This window comes from Leopardus geoffroyi, chromosome B3, assembly GCF_018350155.1.
Source record: "Leopardus geoffroyi isolate Oge1 chromosome B3, O.geoffroyi_Oge1_pat1.0, whole genome shotgun sequence".
Lineage (NCBI taxonomy): Eukaryota > Metazoa > Chordata > Mammalia > Carnivora > Felidae > Leopardus > Leopardus geoffroyi.
In genome coordinates this window covers 121,658,906-121,677,002 of record NC_059337.1, presented here as the reverse complement: position 1 = coordinate 121,677,002, position 18,097 = coordinate 121,658,906, and the positions used below count along the sequence as shown (strand labels likewise).

Sequence of the window (18,097 nt, the reverse complement as noted above, 5' to 3'; positions counted from 1 at the left end):
AGATGCTGCGAACACGCTGTTCTGTGCCTCCCCACAACCCTCATTGGTATTAATATTCCCATCTTACGCATAAAGAGGCAAACTCAGAGCAAGGATTTGACCGCTGAGGCCACAGAGCCAGTGAGAAACACAGTGGGGATTAGGATCCTTTGGGCAGCTAAGTCTCGTCTAGGGTGTCTCAGCCTCGGACTGTTGCCATTTGGGAATAGATGATTCTTCATCATGGGGACTGTCCCGTGCATAGTAGGATTTCGAGCAGCATCCCTGACTTCTCCCCACTAGATGCCAGTAGCATCTTCCCAACTGCAAAACCCAAAAGTGTCTCCCCTCCAGATGTAGCCCCAGTTGACATTTCCTTTCCATGGGAAGAACCTCCATCTCGTGCTTCTACAAAGAGCATGGTCGGAGGGCGACCCTCGGCCCCAAACTCTGGCAACATCCGAGCCTCCATCTTCTGGCTTCCCTTTTAGCCTCTCCCCGCAAAAGCTTCTCAGTTCATCAGTCCTGTGACCTCCTCCATTCATTCACTCGTTTGCTCAATGACTATTTCTTGAATACTCTATACTCTATACCAGGAGACAGAGAAACAAACAAACAATCAAAACCCTCCTGCCCTGATGGAGGTAATATTCCAGTGAACAGAAATCGCTCAATAGGTGTTATAACCCATGTGCCTGCACTGATGCATTTTATTTTCACACCAACCACTGCTACTTTCAGTGTCTCCGGGCACGGCCTGAGACACTGAGAGGCTAGAAAACTTGCTGAGGTCCCGGCTAGGGAGTAGTGGGAGTTGAGAGTTAAGGCCAGGCGCCAGGCTCCAGACCTGTGCACCTGCCCCTGCATTCCCCTGCCTTTTCCAGTCTGCACCTTCACCCCACATCTCTTTCCCACGGTCTTGGATATTGCCACACAGAGTCCTGGTGTCTTTCCAGATATGCAGGCAAATGTCATCTCCTCTCCCCACACAAACTGGCCATCCACTGATCTCCCCTGTGAACCAGGCTCGATGTGTTTGTGCCTCCGTGGAGTCATGACCTTTTCCTCCATTCCCTACAACATCTTTCTCAAGTCCCGCTTTTTTTTTTTTTAATGTTTTATTTATTTTTGAGAGAGAGAGAGAGAGAACAAGCAGCAGAGGGACAGGGAGAGAGGGAGACAGTCTGAAGCAGGCTCCTGGCTCTGAACTGTCAGCACAGAGCCCAATGGAACTCGAACTTACGAATCATGAGATCATGAAGTGAGCTGAAGTCGGACGCTTAACTGATTGAGCCCCCCCAGGCGCCCCAAGTCCTGCTGATTTTTAAGACACATCTCTCATCTTCATTCCAGTGACCCAGCTAGGCAAGCCTATTCGTACCCTCTTTTCATAGGTGAGGAAACTGAGGATCAGAGAGGTCAAGTGCCTTGCTCGAGGCCACACAGCCAATAAAGGTTAAAATGTATGCATGTCTTCTGATCACAAGCTTTGTGCTAAGAACAGATCATTTCATGAAAAATGGTATGTTGCTGCACCTGCCTCAAGAGCCCCTACAAGGTTAAGGACCATGACTTGTGCCGTGTCTGGATCTCTTACTCAGCGTCTAGCACTTGGGTTGATTCAAAGAGCTGGAGCCACGTAGCCCAAGTTGGAAGAATGTGACCCAGACCGTGTCCTAAAGTTAATGCTCTGGAAGTCCGCCAGAGGGCAGTGCTCTCCCCGCGGAAGAGAACTGAGAAGCTTGCTTGAAGTGACCAAAGAACTTGAATCTGAAGAGGTTCCCAGTCACATACACGCACGCCGCGTTTAGAATCTTGCTCGGCTCTCAGACACTGATGAAATCTTGGGGACTGTTACTCAGGCATTGCTAGAGAAGAAACGTGGCGTGTGCCTGAGTCTGGCATTTGGCATTTCCTAGCTAGAAGATCCTGAGGAAGTCTCTTCATCTCCCTCTGTGTAAGAATATCTGCCTGGTCTCTCTCACTGATGGGGCCACGATGAGGCTAAAACTGGACATGTGTGATAGCGTTACAGCGATTCACTATTATAATTATGGATGTTATGAAATTAATGTAACTGTTAATTCAGTAATTAATTTTGTGCGAAAGCGTTACCTGAAGACTTGCTATCAGAGCGCGGTCCACGGATGAACTGGCATCACCTGAGAGTTTATTGGGACTACAGAGTGGAACTCCTCGTAGACTACTGACCTTTAATACTATTTTGGCTATTTTATTTTTATTTTTTTTAATTTTTTAACGTTTTTATTTATTTTTGAGACAGGGAGAGACAGAGCATGAACAGGGGAGGGTCAGAGAGAGGGAGACATAGAACCCGAAGCAGGCTCCAGGCTCTGAGCTGTCAGCACAGAGCCCGACGCGGGGCTCGAACTCACGGACTGTGAGATCATGACCTGAGCCGAAGTCGGATGCTTAACCGACTGAGCCACCCAGGCGCCCCTATTTTGGCTATTTTAATCGTATTTTGACAAGACCTAGTAAGGTCTGACACTGGCTAGAAACAGAAGAGTTTTAATGAGTTAAGAAAATAGCAAGAAAAACAAGTTGTGGAATTTGTTTGGGAGTTAATACTGAGTTCGGTTCATTGTCCCCCATAATAGAAGTGTCCCCGATGATGAGCCTGAGGCATGTTAAGCAAATTGTTTGGAAAGCTCAAAAAAAAAAAAAAATGTATCTGTATCCAAGTTATGCCTTAGGGAACTCGACTTGAAGGTAAAATAAAACATCCTATATTTAAATCAGTTAGGATAGGCTAAGTTATGCTGCGGTAGACAACCTGACACTTGAATGGCTGTAAAACCCCAGAGGTACAGGGCTGTCGCAGGTGGGTGGGGGGCTCTGCTCTGTCACTCAGGAGTCTGGGCTGCTGGGGCCATTACACCCCAAACATTGCAGGGAAAGAGCTCCGGAAGGCCTTGCACCGGAAGCGACATGCCACACTTTGACTCACAATTCATTTGGTCCAAGCTAGTCACCAGATGCCACCTGAGCATGGGGCGTGGGGGCCCAAAGTGCAGTCGTATCCTGTGCTTGCAAGGTGAGGAGCTATAAATATTCAGTGACGAGCACTGAATAATAATTCAGTGACAAGCACTTAATAATGACCACAAAGCTTATCCCTGAGTTATTCGGGGCAGCAGCTCCCAGAACTGGTTGTGTGGGAGAACTGATTGAGGACAACCTTGTTCAACGTACAGATTTCAGAGCCCCTATCCCTGGAATCTGATCCAGAATCAGGACTCTGTTTTAACAAGTGCCCTAAGGGGTCCTGATGCACTGCCTCCACAGACCAGCATTTGAAAACCACTGGCTTTGAGTCTTCCTGTCCCTTAACCCCATCTTGAATTTACAGGGCGCTGGATGTGTTTCCCAGGAACGCCTTGACAAATCACCCCAAACTGGGTGGCTCCAAACAACAGAAATTTAATCTCTCACAGTTCTGGAAGCTAGAAGTCCAAAATCAACGTGTTCTCAGCAAGGCTGGTTCTTTCTGGAGGCTCGGGGGCACAATCCATCCCATGCCTCTCTCCTAGCTTCTGGCTGCAGGATGCAATCCTTGGCATTCACTGGCTTAGAGCCATAGAATTCCCATTTCTGCCTCCATCTCCGCTTGCCCTTCTCTGTGTGTCTATGTGTCCTAAGGGCACTCGAGGAATCCAAAATGATTTCATTTTTTAAAACCATCATCTAATTCATCTGAAAAGACCATTTATCCAAATAGGGTCACGTTGGGAGAACCTTTCTCGTAAATACCTTTCTGGGGTCCATATTCAATCCACTGCAGGCACACATTCAGACTGAACCCAGTCTCTGCCCATCCTCTCTGGACAGCCAACAGTGGACTTTGCGAGCCACACACCACAAGGGGTCAGGCAAGCCTTATTTTTCCGCTGCTAGTTCCCTGCAGCACCCAGGAGTCCTTTCAATGTCAGGGGGAAACCACTTGGGCACTCCGCTGTGAGGGTCAACCAGGGCAGGCTGTGGGGCTGGGATCCCAGACCCGGGAGCCAATTTCCCTCCTTGCTGCCTCCTGCAAAACAGAAGGATTGCATGCTAGGCGAGCACGTCTGTTTGTACAGCTGGCTCTGCCAAGCCACTGGGAAAGGTACCTAACATTCCAATAGCCTCGGGCCCATCTAGGACCCGGATGTTGCTGGCATTCCCCTCCTCCGCGGTGAGGGCTATGTTCTTGACAACTCCCAAGGTTGGAGAATTCCGGGTGGATGGTCATAAGATATTATGAGGAAAATAGGTATGGGCATTCAGGACATCAAGCGAACGCTTATTTTTATATTCTCTAAAAGATGGTAGTAATGACAGTACATTAAGTAGAACACCTCAATGTCATTTGACACATCTTGAATTAGTAATAATGGCTCCTCAACAATTATTTTCCATTTAAGCAATTCCTTTGCTCGCCAGAAGCGTTTTAGTGCATTCGGTGGGATATCATACGTTCATCTTGCTTGGTTTTCAAGATTATGCCTAGGAAGAGGCACATTCCTTTCCGTCTGTGGTTTTTCACTCAGGAATGATGAGTTTGAAATGTGACAACACAGAGCCCCCGCGTCACTCTCCAAAAGTCATAACCTGGAGAGACCTGTGGTTTCTCGCTTGGGTGGTGGTGGGGAGGCATATGGAAGTACGTCTCAGGTGACTAGAATTTGTCTCAAGCCAATTCACAGCAAGAGGATGGGATTCCTAGGAGCTTGGAGTGTCTGGTCCTGGCCTTCCTGTCAAACTGGCCCAGTGCCCCAAGCTGTCAGCTGTGTGGTCCCCTCCTCCGGGCTCTGCCTGACAGTCAGCCACGGCCTGTCCTGTTTCTTCAGTACTTGCTGTGATTTCTGTCCGTGGCCAGTTGGTTTCTTTCATCATTTCATTGGTTTTGTGTTCGGCATTTTCCCTCCTAGAATGTAAGCTCCTGGAGGTTAGGGGTCTTGTTTGTTTTCCTGGAGCCTGAAACCGGTAGGGCTTGGATAAATTTTCTTTGAAACAACGAAGGTCCACTTGGTTGTGCCTGGAGCTGACCTTCTCGGGGACCTGCTTCCAGGACCTGTTGACTGGTTGTGTGCAGAAATGTTTGCTTTGCACAAAGAAAACCCTCTGCTTATTGTAAACCTTTGCTTTTTGATCTGTAGATTTTTCAGAGTTTGCAATATGCAAATGTGAATTGTAATCTCCAAGAGAAGAATTTACTGTGGACTGTTCTCCAAAACGTTGACCTTCTGTCTTGGCTGCCTGGAGCTGTTTTTCCAGAAAGGGCTTCAGACAGACCTGAGCTCCATTCCCCTGTCTGGTTGTGCTGGCCAGCTGTGTTCCCTACTGGATGGGGGCCCCTTGCCACTGCCGAAGAGACGTGGAATGACTTCTGGACAGAATCGTGACATCTGTGTTCCCAGCCTGGTATAGTCATCTTCAGGCTGTTTCAGTGTGAGCAAGTCACGTCTGTTCTTTGGGCCTTGGTTTCCTTTACTTCATTCATTCATTTGGCAGATGTTTATTGAGTGCCTACTAGGTGCCTGGCTCACTGCTAGGCACCGGTGGTAGAATGGTGAGCAATGAAGGCAGTCCTGCCCTCCTGGAGCTTACAGTATAGTCAAGAATAAGGATGTTACCAAACAGTGCATGGAGACAAATTGAAATGTGACCATGACAAGTGCTGTCATGGAGGGGAAGTCCCTGATGGGCTATGAGATCCTAATGATGGAGGGTCTAACCTAGTGCAGGGTTGCATACCGTGTAGAGAAGACCACCCAGAGTTGGAAGCTGATGAATGAACAGGGGTGAAGAAGGGAGGGAGGATTTTTCCAAGCACGGAATCTTCTGGGACTCCGGCCCTGTGGTAAACAGGTAGAGATGAAGGCGGGCCAGTGGAGCTGGAGCAGGGAGGTTGGGGAGTGCAGAGGCCAGGAACAGGCCACCCAGGGGCCCGTGGTGGGGGGGCTGCGCTTTATCCTGAGAGCCATGGGAAACCATAGGTGTGTCTGAGTCTTTGAGTGCGGGTGTGAGCAGCACAGAGCAGCATGCGATGGCTTTGCATTTGGAGAAGATGCTACACTGGGGAGTGGCTTGGAAATGGACCAGAGAGGGCGGCCGTGGGCCACACCGGAGGTTAGAGTAGTGGTTCAGATAGGACATGGTCATGGAGGATCGGTCCATGAATATTTTTTGAACACCTACTATATGCCAGGTGCTTTTCAGTGAACCAAATAGGCAAAGAACCCTATCCTCATAGAGCTGATGTTTTAGTGAAGGGGGAGATGAACATAAACATAATAAGTGAGGGAGCTGAGATGTTGGGAAGCATTATGTGCAATGCAAAAAGAAAAATAAGTTGAACAGAGTAAGTGAGTTGGGAATGGGGGTAGTTGATGGCAGAGATCCTTAGGAGGTAAAAATGACAGCATTATGGGGCTCCTGGGTGGCTCAGTCAGTCAAGCATTTGACTCTCGATTTTAGCTTAAGTCATGACCTCCCAGTTCATGGGATTGAGCCCCACTCGTCTTCAGGCTCTGTGCTGATAGGCTGGAGCCTGCTTGGGATTCTCCCTCTCCCTCTCTCTCTGCACCTCCCCCTTCATGTGCACACATGTGCTCTTTCTTTCTCTCTCTCTCAAAATAAATAAACATTTTTAAAAAATGACAGCCTTCTGTGATGGAGGCTGGGAGGTTAAGGGAGAGAGAAGCGTCAAGGTCAACTCGTAGATTTCTGGTTTGTGCAACTGAAGAATGGTTGATCAAGAGTGTACTAGGCCAAACGTGACATGAGTCTTTCTGATTCTGCAGCCGTGTGGGCTCTGTGGCAGTGGCCGTGGCTGCAGGTGGGCCTGTAATCTGGTCTCTGCATCCCAGAGACCACCCTGCCGTGGGAAGTCCCTCTCCTGGATTCGCCACACAGGATGTGCCACGTTGCTCTCTGTGCATGGCGGGCCCACGCTGTGGGTAGCTGGGGCTCCTGCCGCATTGCCATCAAGCCCTCTCCCTGGGGTTGGCGGCATCTGTCCCCGTGTGTGCTCACTGATGGAGCTCAACAAACTTGATGTTGCAGACTGCTGCCCCAGGCGGGCACGCTGCCAGCATCATCTGCATATCCCTGCCCTTGCCGCTTCCTCTGGCCTGCTGAGTGTCCTGTGTCTCCGGAAATGACTCTGCCTTAACCCTCCAGGGAATAGGGTATTTGTAGGGTGCATTTCTCGAGATGGCCTGGGGGCTGGGGTTCATGAGCTTTAGGAGCTCTGGGGTCTGCATATTCCTAGGGTTCTGGGTCACTTTGACCAGGCTTGCCCTGAATGATGATTTCAGTGACAAGAGGTATAGGGTTGGCTGACCCTGGGACCCGCCTGAATGGTCCCTGCTGTTCCCTCCCTAGAGAAAGCCAAGGCTTCCTGTTGGGCTCCCCTTGGGCAAATGCCTGGCATGGACAAAGGAAGATGATGAAATAACAACCATGATGAATGGCCACTGAATGCTTTGCACACGCTGAAGAGCTTTCTGTGGATTATTTCACTGAAACCTCAGAGCAACTCTATGAGGTAAGTGCTATTAGTATCATCTTTCTCCTTTTAGGGATGATGTAATGAGGCTCAGTGAGCTTGCACAAGTTGCCCAAGGTCACAGAGCCAGCAAGGTACGGAGCTGGATTCACACCCAGGCCAGCCCGTGCTCTGAACCGTCTGCTCTAGCAGCTGATGGACAGGCACGAAGGTCACCCAAGTGGGGTGGGGGGGGGGGGCGCTGTTCAGACTTCAGTCCTGACTTTGCACTGCGTCCTGTGGCAATTTGGACCAAGTCCATTTACTCATTCATTGATTCCTTGAATATTGATCAAGTGCCTCCTCTTCAAGGGCTGGGGGCCCGATGAAGTGATGTCTCACATGAAGGGCTCACACGTGGTAACTGTGACAGACACATAAGCACATCATCTGAGTTGCAGAGGGTCAGGTGCTTTATGGAGCAAGGCAGAGGTGCGGGTGACGGTGACTGTAGGGGGCAGGGGTGAGGGTCTGGGAAGATGTGGCCTTTGTGTGGAGCCCTGAAAGAGAAAGATGTTTGCCAAGCTTTCCAGGCAGACAGAACTGTGAGAGATGGCCCGAAGATGCCCGGAGTGCCTTAGGAACTTTGGGTTGTCTCTATAGGTGGAGTAGAAGTTCAGGAGTGTGGTCTTGGTTCTATAATTAGAATCTACATGAGAACCACGTGGGGTGTGTGCAGCCAGTTTGTTAGAATGCAGATTCCAGGCTCCGTGCCAGTCCCCACTGAACCAGAATCTTTAGGAATTGGGGCCTGGAAATCTGCATTTCAGCCAGTGCCTCAGGACACTCTGATCTGTACTGAAGTTTGGCACAGGTGAGGAGAAGCAGAGCAGGGACCAGTTCTGGGCTTATAACAGAGGTCGGCAAACTTCTTCTGGAAAGGGCCACAGAGTAAATATTTCAGGCTTTGTGGGCTAAGAGGAAAATCGAGGACACTATGTAGGTACTGATAACCATTTAAAAACTAGGGGCAGCTGGGTGGCTCAGTGGTTAAGTGTCCAACTCTTTTTTTTTTTTTTTTAACCTTTATTTTTGAGACAGAGAGAGACAGAGCATGAACGGGGGAGGGTCAGAGAGAGGGAGACACAGAATCTGAAATGGGCTCCAGGCTCTGAGCTGTCAGCACAGAGCCCGACGCAGGGCTCCAACTCACGGACCGCGAGATCATGACCTGAGCCGAAGTTGGACGCTTAACCGATGGAGCCACCCAGGCCCCCAAGTGTCCAACTCTTGATTTCAGCTCAGGTCATGGTCTCACGGTTTGTGAGATTGAGCCCTGCATCAGGCTCTGTGCTGACAGCATGGGGCCTACTTGGGATTCTCTCTCCCTCTCTCTCTCTGCCCCTACCCGCCCCCCAAAAAATAAATAAACTTAAAAAAATAAAAATACAAAAACAGGTGGTGGGTGGACTTGACCTACTGTAGTCTAAGCGTAGCCTGCTGGCTCCTGTTTTAGACAGTTACCCATCAGCTGAGTGGGGAAGAACTGGGACGGGCAGAAGTGAGGAGAGCAAAGCCAATGCCATATCCAGGGGAGCGAGGAGAATGTCTGAGTTAGGGCTTGTAGAGCTTCTGGTGGGTGGGGGCTAGAATGTTAAGAGGTGGAATAAAGGACAGACTGGACAAGAGCTTGGACAGGAAGGTGGGGCCGAACAAGGAGTCAAGAATAACTGAACCGTTGGCTCGTGCTCTTGGGTGGACGGGGATGTCATTAGCTTACGATACATAAGAACGTGTGTGAACATAGTGCCGTGCTGAGCAGAGGTCCCGTGGGTTGAGGACTGAAAGGGACATCTTTGCATTTGGCCATTCGGAGGTAATTAATGACCTTTGTGGGAGTAGATTTAGGAAAGCAGTGGACATCAGATGTCAATGGATTTGACAGGAATGGGAGTCAGGAAATGGAACAGGTCGGCTCACTGTCCCCACGCTCTGGCCAGCAAGCCCAGTGAGTGCTCTTCTCAGAGGCAGAGCTTGGGGAATGCACAGTCTCTCCCAGCCTGGGGCCCCGACCCCACAGACTACTCCCAGTGCTGGGTCAACTCACCTGGGGGCTTCTTGGTGTGTGTGTGGTGGGTGTTCTTCTTACCATGTGGGTCCTCAGCATTTTCAAGATCCAGTGATTGTTGGTACATGTGTGGAAGACGGGGGATGAGAGAGGCATCCTTTCCCAGGAAGTGTGTCCTTCCTGTACCTTGGAGATGGCAAACAACCATAGCGCACCCCTAGAAGTAGATGCCCTCATCGTTAGCATCCTTTCTGCAGAGTTTCTGTGCTCTGGCTGGTACCAGTGGCATGGTGGGAAATGATGGAGACTGGGAATCCTGGCTCTGTGCCTGACAGCCTCGTGGTTCTGTGAGGCACTTTAACCTCTCTGAGACTGAATTTACCTCTCTGCAGTGTCAGGGCTTGGATGGGATGGACTCACAGGTGTATTCCAGGTTTGAGCTCCTATTTCTGTGGGATGCTGGGGCAGATGCCTTGCGTGGACACAAGCATCTTCCACTCCAATGTTTTGTTTAGGGGTGTGCCCAGGCTGTGTCCTGAGTGCCTGCTGAGGTGTGTACCGAGGGCACCCCCCCCCCAAAGTGGGCACACCAGCCTCTGCCCCACCCTGAGGCTCTGCCCCGCACACCTGAGTTGATCTTACTGTAGTCTCCACGGGCGCTCACTAAACTCATCCTACCCTGTCTCATGTCAACATTTTCTTTGATCGCTGGGGAAATGAGGACATTAAGGACAATATGATGGTTTCTTTTAAAGCTAACTTTTCTTTTTAATATAAAGAATTGTTCTTTCTTTGAGGTCATTTCCTCTCTCCCTTCATTTAATCGTTAAGATGTGCATTTTTTTTATGAAATAAGGGTAAGGGTAGATGGCAGTTTTTTCTACTGACCTTACTTAAGAAAATGGATGTTTGTAACATCCATATGGTCCCTGCCTGATTTGGGGGGTATCTTATTGAGCCATGAAATTCAAGTTTCTAGGCTGGATTGTGACACCAAATGGGGATAATAACATTGGGTACTTGCACAGAATTGTTGTGTAGATTGAGGTCCTGCAGGAAGGCACAGTAGAAGGCACAGGAAGGCACAGGAAGGCACTCGTTAGCCACTAGCCACACCCACATCCCCCCCCCTCCAACCTCTTTCAGACATTTGGAGGACCCACTCATGAGAGTTCAGAGGAAAACAAGCAGCCAGAACACCACAATGCTCCTCTCCCCAGGGCTGGCTGAATATTTCACCCTTTCTGGAATCCTGCTGTCTGGAATCCTTCCCAGTTAGTTGTTGAAAAGAATAGGGAAATAAACATTACCATTCATGCATTCTTTCATCTCTTTGTTCCTTTATTAACCTTACACCTCTTTCTGTTTAATATGTTCTAGAATTGAGTGTATGGACGTGGTAGGATACCAAGCTCCCATTCTGCTTGGAAGACAGACATGCTGAGCCAACAAAAGCTATATGTTGTGGTCAATGCTCTAATAAAGTCAGATGGAAAGAAGTAGAATGAGATAGATTACACAACTCTGGTTATTTCTGCAAATGAGCACTATCTTTAATCCTGAGCTTCCTGGAAACCTTGGTAAAAAGGAAAACATGTTCCTGTTGTCCAGTATGGTATTCCCAAACTTCCATCATTCTTCAACAGCCGTTGCGTGTTTTTTGCCTTTCCTGTGGATCTACCCAAATTTGTATGCACTTGCTTTTTTTTTTAAATCAATACAATTATTTCACTTAATTAAATTGAAAAGAAAACTTGATATTTTCATAGCTTGAAGACCACCATCACTTACCACAAATAGAGGATAAACACATACATAAATGCATAATCATTAAAATAAGGAATTGTCTGCTAATATAATTTAAAATAATCTGAAGTTATTCTGTCTGCCACTTAAAATGCACCAGCTACACTAGGGTAATACAATGACATATGTAAGGTCAATTGAAGACAAACTTCTTTCTTGGCGTAAAATTCAAGGAAATATTCATTGCAAAAGACCAGAAGTTCCATTCAAATGGATGTTTCTTATGAACCCTATAAAAATTAAGGGCATAACATTAAGTCTCAACACGTTGAATGCTTTTCTTTGGGGAGGTGAGCCAGCAGCAAGACAAACATGCTGTTTCTGAAGCTCTGACTCAGGAGGTTGCAAACTTATTCTGTTAAAGGGATCCGTAGCAAAGAGTTAGGCTTTGCGAGCCATATGGTCTCAGCTGCCACTGCTATTCTGACTTTGTATCTTGAAGCAGTGACAGACGTGTAAAACAGGAGTGGTGATATTTCAATAAACTTTATTCATGGACCGTGAAATTTTAACTTTTGTATATTTTCACGTGTTACAAAATATTATTGTCTAAAAATTCTTTTCAATCACTTAAAATATTAAAAGCATCTTTAGCTTGTAGGCTATATAAAAACAGTCGTGGGCTGGATTTGGCCCAAGGGCTATAGTTTCGAGAACGTACCAGAGTCGAGATCTGTTATGTTTCGTCCACTGTGGAAGGCTTCACAAACCAGCGGCAAGGTCATGTAAGGGGTTGGCAGCAGAGTTAGAACTAGAACCCAAATTTTTCAGTTTCGAACTCTGGGTCCGTCCCCGTTCTGGATGCTGCCGCTCTGGATGGAGGAAGCATTTACTCTGTGTCAGGTCTGATGTAGGTCTCTTTGTAAATAGAATCTCACTTAATCTTCCCGGCATCCTTTGTGTGGCATTTTGATCCCATTTTGCAGGTAGAGAAACAGAGATTTAGAGAGCTTAGGAATTAAAAAAACTGCTAAGTCATGGAGTCATAGTTTATACCCAGATCTATTTGGTTCCAGGGACTTTGCTAAGGAATTGCCTTGACTTTGATAAAGAATCGTTTGCCTGTCTTCTTTCTCCTGCACCCAGGCTTAGCCCCCACAAGACTGCTCTTTAATTATAAATGCCTGGCTTGTGGGGGAAGAAAACATGGCCCCCACTTTTCAGTAACAAATACGCTCTATGATGGATGAGGGGAGTGACAGCAAGCACACAGGGGAGAAAAGTGCTGTTTTGTTATATTTCCTAGATTCTTCTTTTAAAAAATTTTATTAAGGTAGAATTGACATACTAAATGGTGCATACTTAAAGTGTACAATTTGATGTTCTGACATATTTATTCACCAATGAAACCACCACCACAATCAAGATAATTAACGTATCAATTGTCCCCTCCACCAAAGTTTCCTTATGCCCTTTCTAACTACCCACCGTCTGCCCTTCTCTGCCTCACGCTATATCCAGGCAACCGCTGATCCCCTTTTGTCACTATAGATTAGTTTGCATTTTCTATAAATCTGTCTGATTCCTTTACTCAACATAATTATTTTATAATTTATTGTACTATGCATGAAAAGTCCATTCCTTTTCATTACCAAGTAGTATTCCATTGTATTGATACACCAATTCATTTATTCATGCACTTGTTGTTGACATTTGGTTTGTTTCCAGTTTGGGGGTACTATAAATAAAGCTTCTAGGATCATTCACGTATAAGCCTTTGTAAGAACATATGTTTTCATTTCTCTTGTATAAATATCTAGGAGGAGAATGGCTGGATTATATACTAGGTATACGGCTTTTTGGTTTTTTGTTTGTTTTTTTATTTTACGAACTGCCAAACTGTTTCCCAAACTAGTTGAAAATGCCATTTGCTCCACATTTTCCCCAACATTTGATACAGCTGTTCCTTTAAATTTAGATATTCTAATAGGTGTGTGGTTTTAACTTACATTTTCCTAATGACTAATGAGAGCTTAGGCTTCATTAATTACCATTAATGAATAATGATAGTTTAGTTTCCAACTAAAAATAATTGAACAGCTTTTCATGTGCTTACTTGCCATCTGTATATCTTCTTTGCTGAAGTGTCTGTTCAAATCTTTTGCTCGTTTTCTCATTGTTTTGAAAGGTCTTCATCCTGCATACATGTCCTTTATTGGATATACGATTACAAATAATTCCTCCCAGTCTGTGGCTTGCTTTTTTTTTTTCCTCTTAACAGCGTCTTTCAGGGGCGCCTGCATGGCTCAGTTGGCTAATTATCTGACTTCAGGTCATGATCTCACAGCTTGTGGGTTCGAGCCCTGCATCAGGCTCTGTGCTGACAGCTTAGAACCTGGAACCTGCTTCAGATTCTGTGTCTCCCTCTCTCTCTGCCCCTCCCCTGCCTGTGCTCTCTCTCTCTCTCTCTCTTTCAAAAATTAATAAACATTTAAAAATTTAAAAAATAGCATCTTTCAAAAACTGGCACTTTTAATTTTGACAGAGTCCAACTTACCATTGTTTTGATGGATCATGCTTTTGGCATCTTTCTAAAAAAATCTTTGCAAAGCCAAGATCCTAAACATATTTCATCTACATTTTCCTTTAGAAGTTTTATAGATTTAGGTTTTACGTTTAGGTCTATGATCTATTTTGAGTTATTTTTTGTATATGATGTGAGGTATGGATTGAAGTTCAATTGTTGTCCATATGAATATTCAATTGTTCTAGTGCCATTTGTGGGAAAGACTATGTTCTCACCACTGATTGTATTTATACCCTTTTCAAACATCAGGTATTCATGGGTGCGGATCTATTTATGGATTCTCTGTTCTGTTTCATTGATCTGTTTGTCCATATTGATGCCAATATCACACTGTTTTGATTACTGTAGCTTATGGTGAGCCTTGAAATTAGATGTAGTCCTCCACCTTTGTTCTCCTGCAGGACTTTCTTTCCTTCTCATCTGGAAACCATGCTGGAGTGGCTGTGGAGGGTTCCGCTTCTCATTCTTTGCCTGATCAATGACTTGAATCTCTGAAAGCAGAGATTCTCTCATTCTTAGCCATCTCTGCTTAGCTCCAGTGGCTGTCCCGGAGACCCCCGAAACCCTAAGTGCTTGCTATACCACAGTCCCAATCTGTCTGAACAAAGTGGCCCTGTCTTGTGCCTTGTGAGCAGGAAGCAGTGCCCGAGGGAGGTGCTCAGTGTACAGTGATTACAGGGAAGGCCCATGAGGAGCTTGGTACATGCCTGCCCAGTAGGGATGCTTTGTGTTGGATTGCGACAAACTGATCCGGTCCAAATCTCTCTTGGGGAGTAAGGGTGCGAAATGCAGACAGAGGTGGGATTAGGAAGCGGTGAGTTGTCACTTCTGAGAAAGAGCTGGCAACCTTGTCCTTGAGTTGTTCTGTCCCAAGCATGCTATGCTTCCCATTCTTTTTTCTCCAGATCTGCTCTTTTCCCAAGAGGCCCCTGGTAGAGCCGTGTCCATTCTCTTAGTCACACAAGCCAGAGTCATCGTGGACACCACTACTCCTCAACTCCTATCCACAATAAATCCCCGACTGCTGTCGTGTTTACCTCCCAATTTTCTCTCCCACCCATCCCCTTCTCTCCATCTTCCCGGCCACCACTTGGTCTATGTGCCATCACCTCTCTGCTGAACAGCTTCAACAGCACCCAACAAATCTCCCAGCCTCCTCTCTAGCCACCCTCCAAGCTGTTTACCACATCATTCAGAGGGACATTTTCATAATTAAACTTTACTTTGAGATAACTGTGAACTCATATACAGTTGTAGGAAATGATATAGAGGGATGCCATGCACCTTTCCCCAAGTTTCCCCCAACAGTAACATCTTGAAAAATGACAGTACAATATCACAACCAGGGTATCGATCTTGACAGTCAGATAGAGAGGCGTTCCAGCACCACATGGATCCCTTGTCGCGTTAGTGCCCGGGGGCTGCTGGAACAAATTACACACTTGGTGGCTTAAAACAACAGAATTTACTCTCATAGTTTTGGAGGCCAGAAGTCTGAAATCAAGGTGTCAGCAGGATCCAGTTCTCTGAAGCCTCTAGGAGAGACTCTTTCCTTGCTGCTTCCAGCTTCTGGTGGCTCCTGGCATTCCTTGGCTTATAGCAGCAACATGTGGCAACATGTGGCTATTGGCAGCCATTTTGTTCTGACATAGGACCAGAGAATGAAGCCAACAGAGAGGGAAGCAGAGCTAAAAAATCAACTCTTGATGATACTTTTTGGATCCTTGACAAAACATGTGCTTGAAGAGAGAGTTTTCAATTTGGTGAGCTAAAAATAAAAAAATAGATAGATAAATAAATAAATAAATAAACAAATAAATCCTTTTTTCTTCCTGCATGCACCGAAAGAACGCTGATTAAATACATAGAATGACCACTGTCAGTGACTGTCTCTCTAGCCCTCAGTTTCCCCATCTTTTAAATGAGGAGGATAAAATAATGAGTTCAATTTAATTCTTCAAACATATATTGAGCATGCATTGCCAGGTGTTTGTGCGTGGTACGGAAGGATGATTTAAATGCAGTCCTCCCCCTGCAAGAATTTGTGAGCATAAACCTAACTGTAATACACTCTGAGAATGGCTCATTACTACTATGCGCAAAGTGCTCTGGGACCACAGAGGGTGTGCTTGATTTGGCCCCAGAGAAGACTCCACTGAGTAGGTGACATGGAGCCTACGTTCTGAAAAATGACTAGGGCTTTTTTTTTTTTTTTTTTTTTAGCAGAAAAAACAGGAAAGGGCATTTTAGTTAAAAAAAAGAATATGAGTTGGGGCGCCTGGGTGGCGCAGTTGGTTAAGCGTCCGACTTCAGCCAGGTCACGATCTCGCGGTCTGTGAGTTCGAGCCCCGCGTCGGGCTCTGGGCTGATGGCTCAGAGCCTGGAGCCTGTTTCCGATTCTGTGTCTCCCTCTCTCTCTGCCCCTCCCCCGTTCATGCTCTGTCTCTCTCTGTCCCAAAAATAAATGAACGTTGAAAAAAAAAAATTAAAAAAAAAAAAAAAAAAGAATATGAGCAAAACTCCAAAGTAAGAAAGCTCATGATGTGTTTGTGAAATAGTAGTTCGTTATGCCCAGAGCTTAAAATAGAAGAGGGAGAGGAATGGGCTCCAGACTAGGAGAGGTCAGTGGGGTCTGGTTGCCATGGCCCTGCATGCCGTGTTGGGGATTTCGGGCTTTCTCCTGCAGGAGAGATGGAGGCAGGGGAATGTAATGATTAGACTTGCATTTGGTAAGAACACATTTGTGAGCGAGAAAGACAGATTGCTGATGGGTAGAGACTGGTGAAACAGGGACCAGTTGGGAAGTTATTGCAGTGGTGGAGGTGAAAAATGATGAGACTAAACCATGCATTCAGGGATAATTTGCAAAGTGTTATGTGTTGGATATACTGAATTGGCATATGGTAGGTGCTCAAAAAATGTTTGTGGAATACACATTGGTGAGTGATGAGGAGCATGTTTGGGAGAGGATGGATTGATTATCTGAGGGTTATGAATCGGGTGATGGGTGGATGAGGTTAAAGAAGGGAGTTCGTGGAGGTGTCAAAGCCTGAAGAGAAGCCAAAGGAGGACTCCAGCGACTTTAGCAAGACGGTTTGTTTAGAGTGACAGGGTGGGAAACTGAATTGCAGCACACTGAGTTAGCAAAGGCAGCAAATAAATGTAGTGTCCACTTAGAGGAGATTAGGGGCTAAAAAAAGGGGAGAAAATGGTAGATGGGAGAGGGGAAGGTGGTCAAGTGAATCTGCTGGTTATCTTCCAAGCTCTGTCCCCCACTTCTTGCTTCCTAACAGAATCCCAATTTTGTTAACACCTCCACCCTACCCTGATGAAACCCTTTTGACTCAGAGTCACATGGATGGATACCGATTAATCTAAGTCAGTCATGGTAATCCCATTTCTCTTTGCCATTGATGGACTCAAGAACATGAGCGTTAAGTCAGTCAGTGCAGATCATTCCTCTGGCAACTGTTATTTATTCTCCAGGGATGGGCACTTGACCTTGTGGTCCAATCAGACTGATCAAGTGTGGCCATGGCTGCTACTGGCCACTAGATAACCACCAGGAGAGAAGCCAGTCTGAGGACAGAGAGCTGGACCTTGATCTGAATGGTGTCTGGAGACTGCCCTACACCCAGGTTTCTCCTTAACATGAAATAATACACTTTATGATTGTTTAAACCATGTTAGTTGAGTTTTCTGTTAAGTGCAGCTGAAAGCATCATTGATGAATATCCGTGGATTTTATTTTATTTTCAGGATGGAGGGTACTCAGGGTCAAAGGAGAAAGTTCAGAGATGAGAAAGAAATTAAAGACACAAAACAGAGGAGAAGGGGGTTGATGGGGGAGGCGGTTGGATGGCAATGATTGTGTGCAAGACCGCTGGTGGAGCAGCTGACTTGGGAGGAAACAGGCAAAGTCCTTCCTCGTGGTACAGAAGGGAAAGTGGTATGAGCAAATGAGTGAATTGGGAGGTGGAGACAAGTTGACAGAAGGATCTGTAAGGACACTTAGAACTTTCCTGCCTGCAAGTGCTTCCCCTCTAGTCAAGGAGGTGAGTGGCATCAGTTGATGAAATCCAACACCCCAGGGTGGGGCGGGGGGCAGTGTGCAAAGAAGAGAAGGACCGCCTCCCGCTGGTGTCATGAGGGGAATCTCCATCGGGGAGGAAGATTCTGGGTCAGGCCTCCAAGGATGAATGAACTTAGTGTGGGGGGTGGCAGG

The 18,097-nt window shown here is 46.5% G+C and overlaps 1 long non-coding RNA gene across 1 annotated transcript in view; it reads left to right on the top strand.

The window, feature by feature from the left end:
• LOC123584114 overlaps window positions 1–18,097 on the top strand; it is a 139,744-nt gene that overhangs the window by 72,233 nt on the left and 49,414 nt on the right. Inside the window, exon 4 of the long non-coding RNA XR_006705168.1 lies at window positions 7,369–7,531. This is a non-coding gene — a long non-coding RNA (uncharacterized LOC123584114). The remainder of the gene's footprint in view (window positions 1–7,368; window positions 7,532–18,097) is intronic.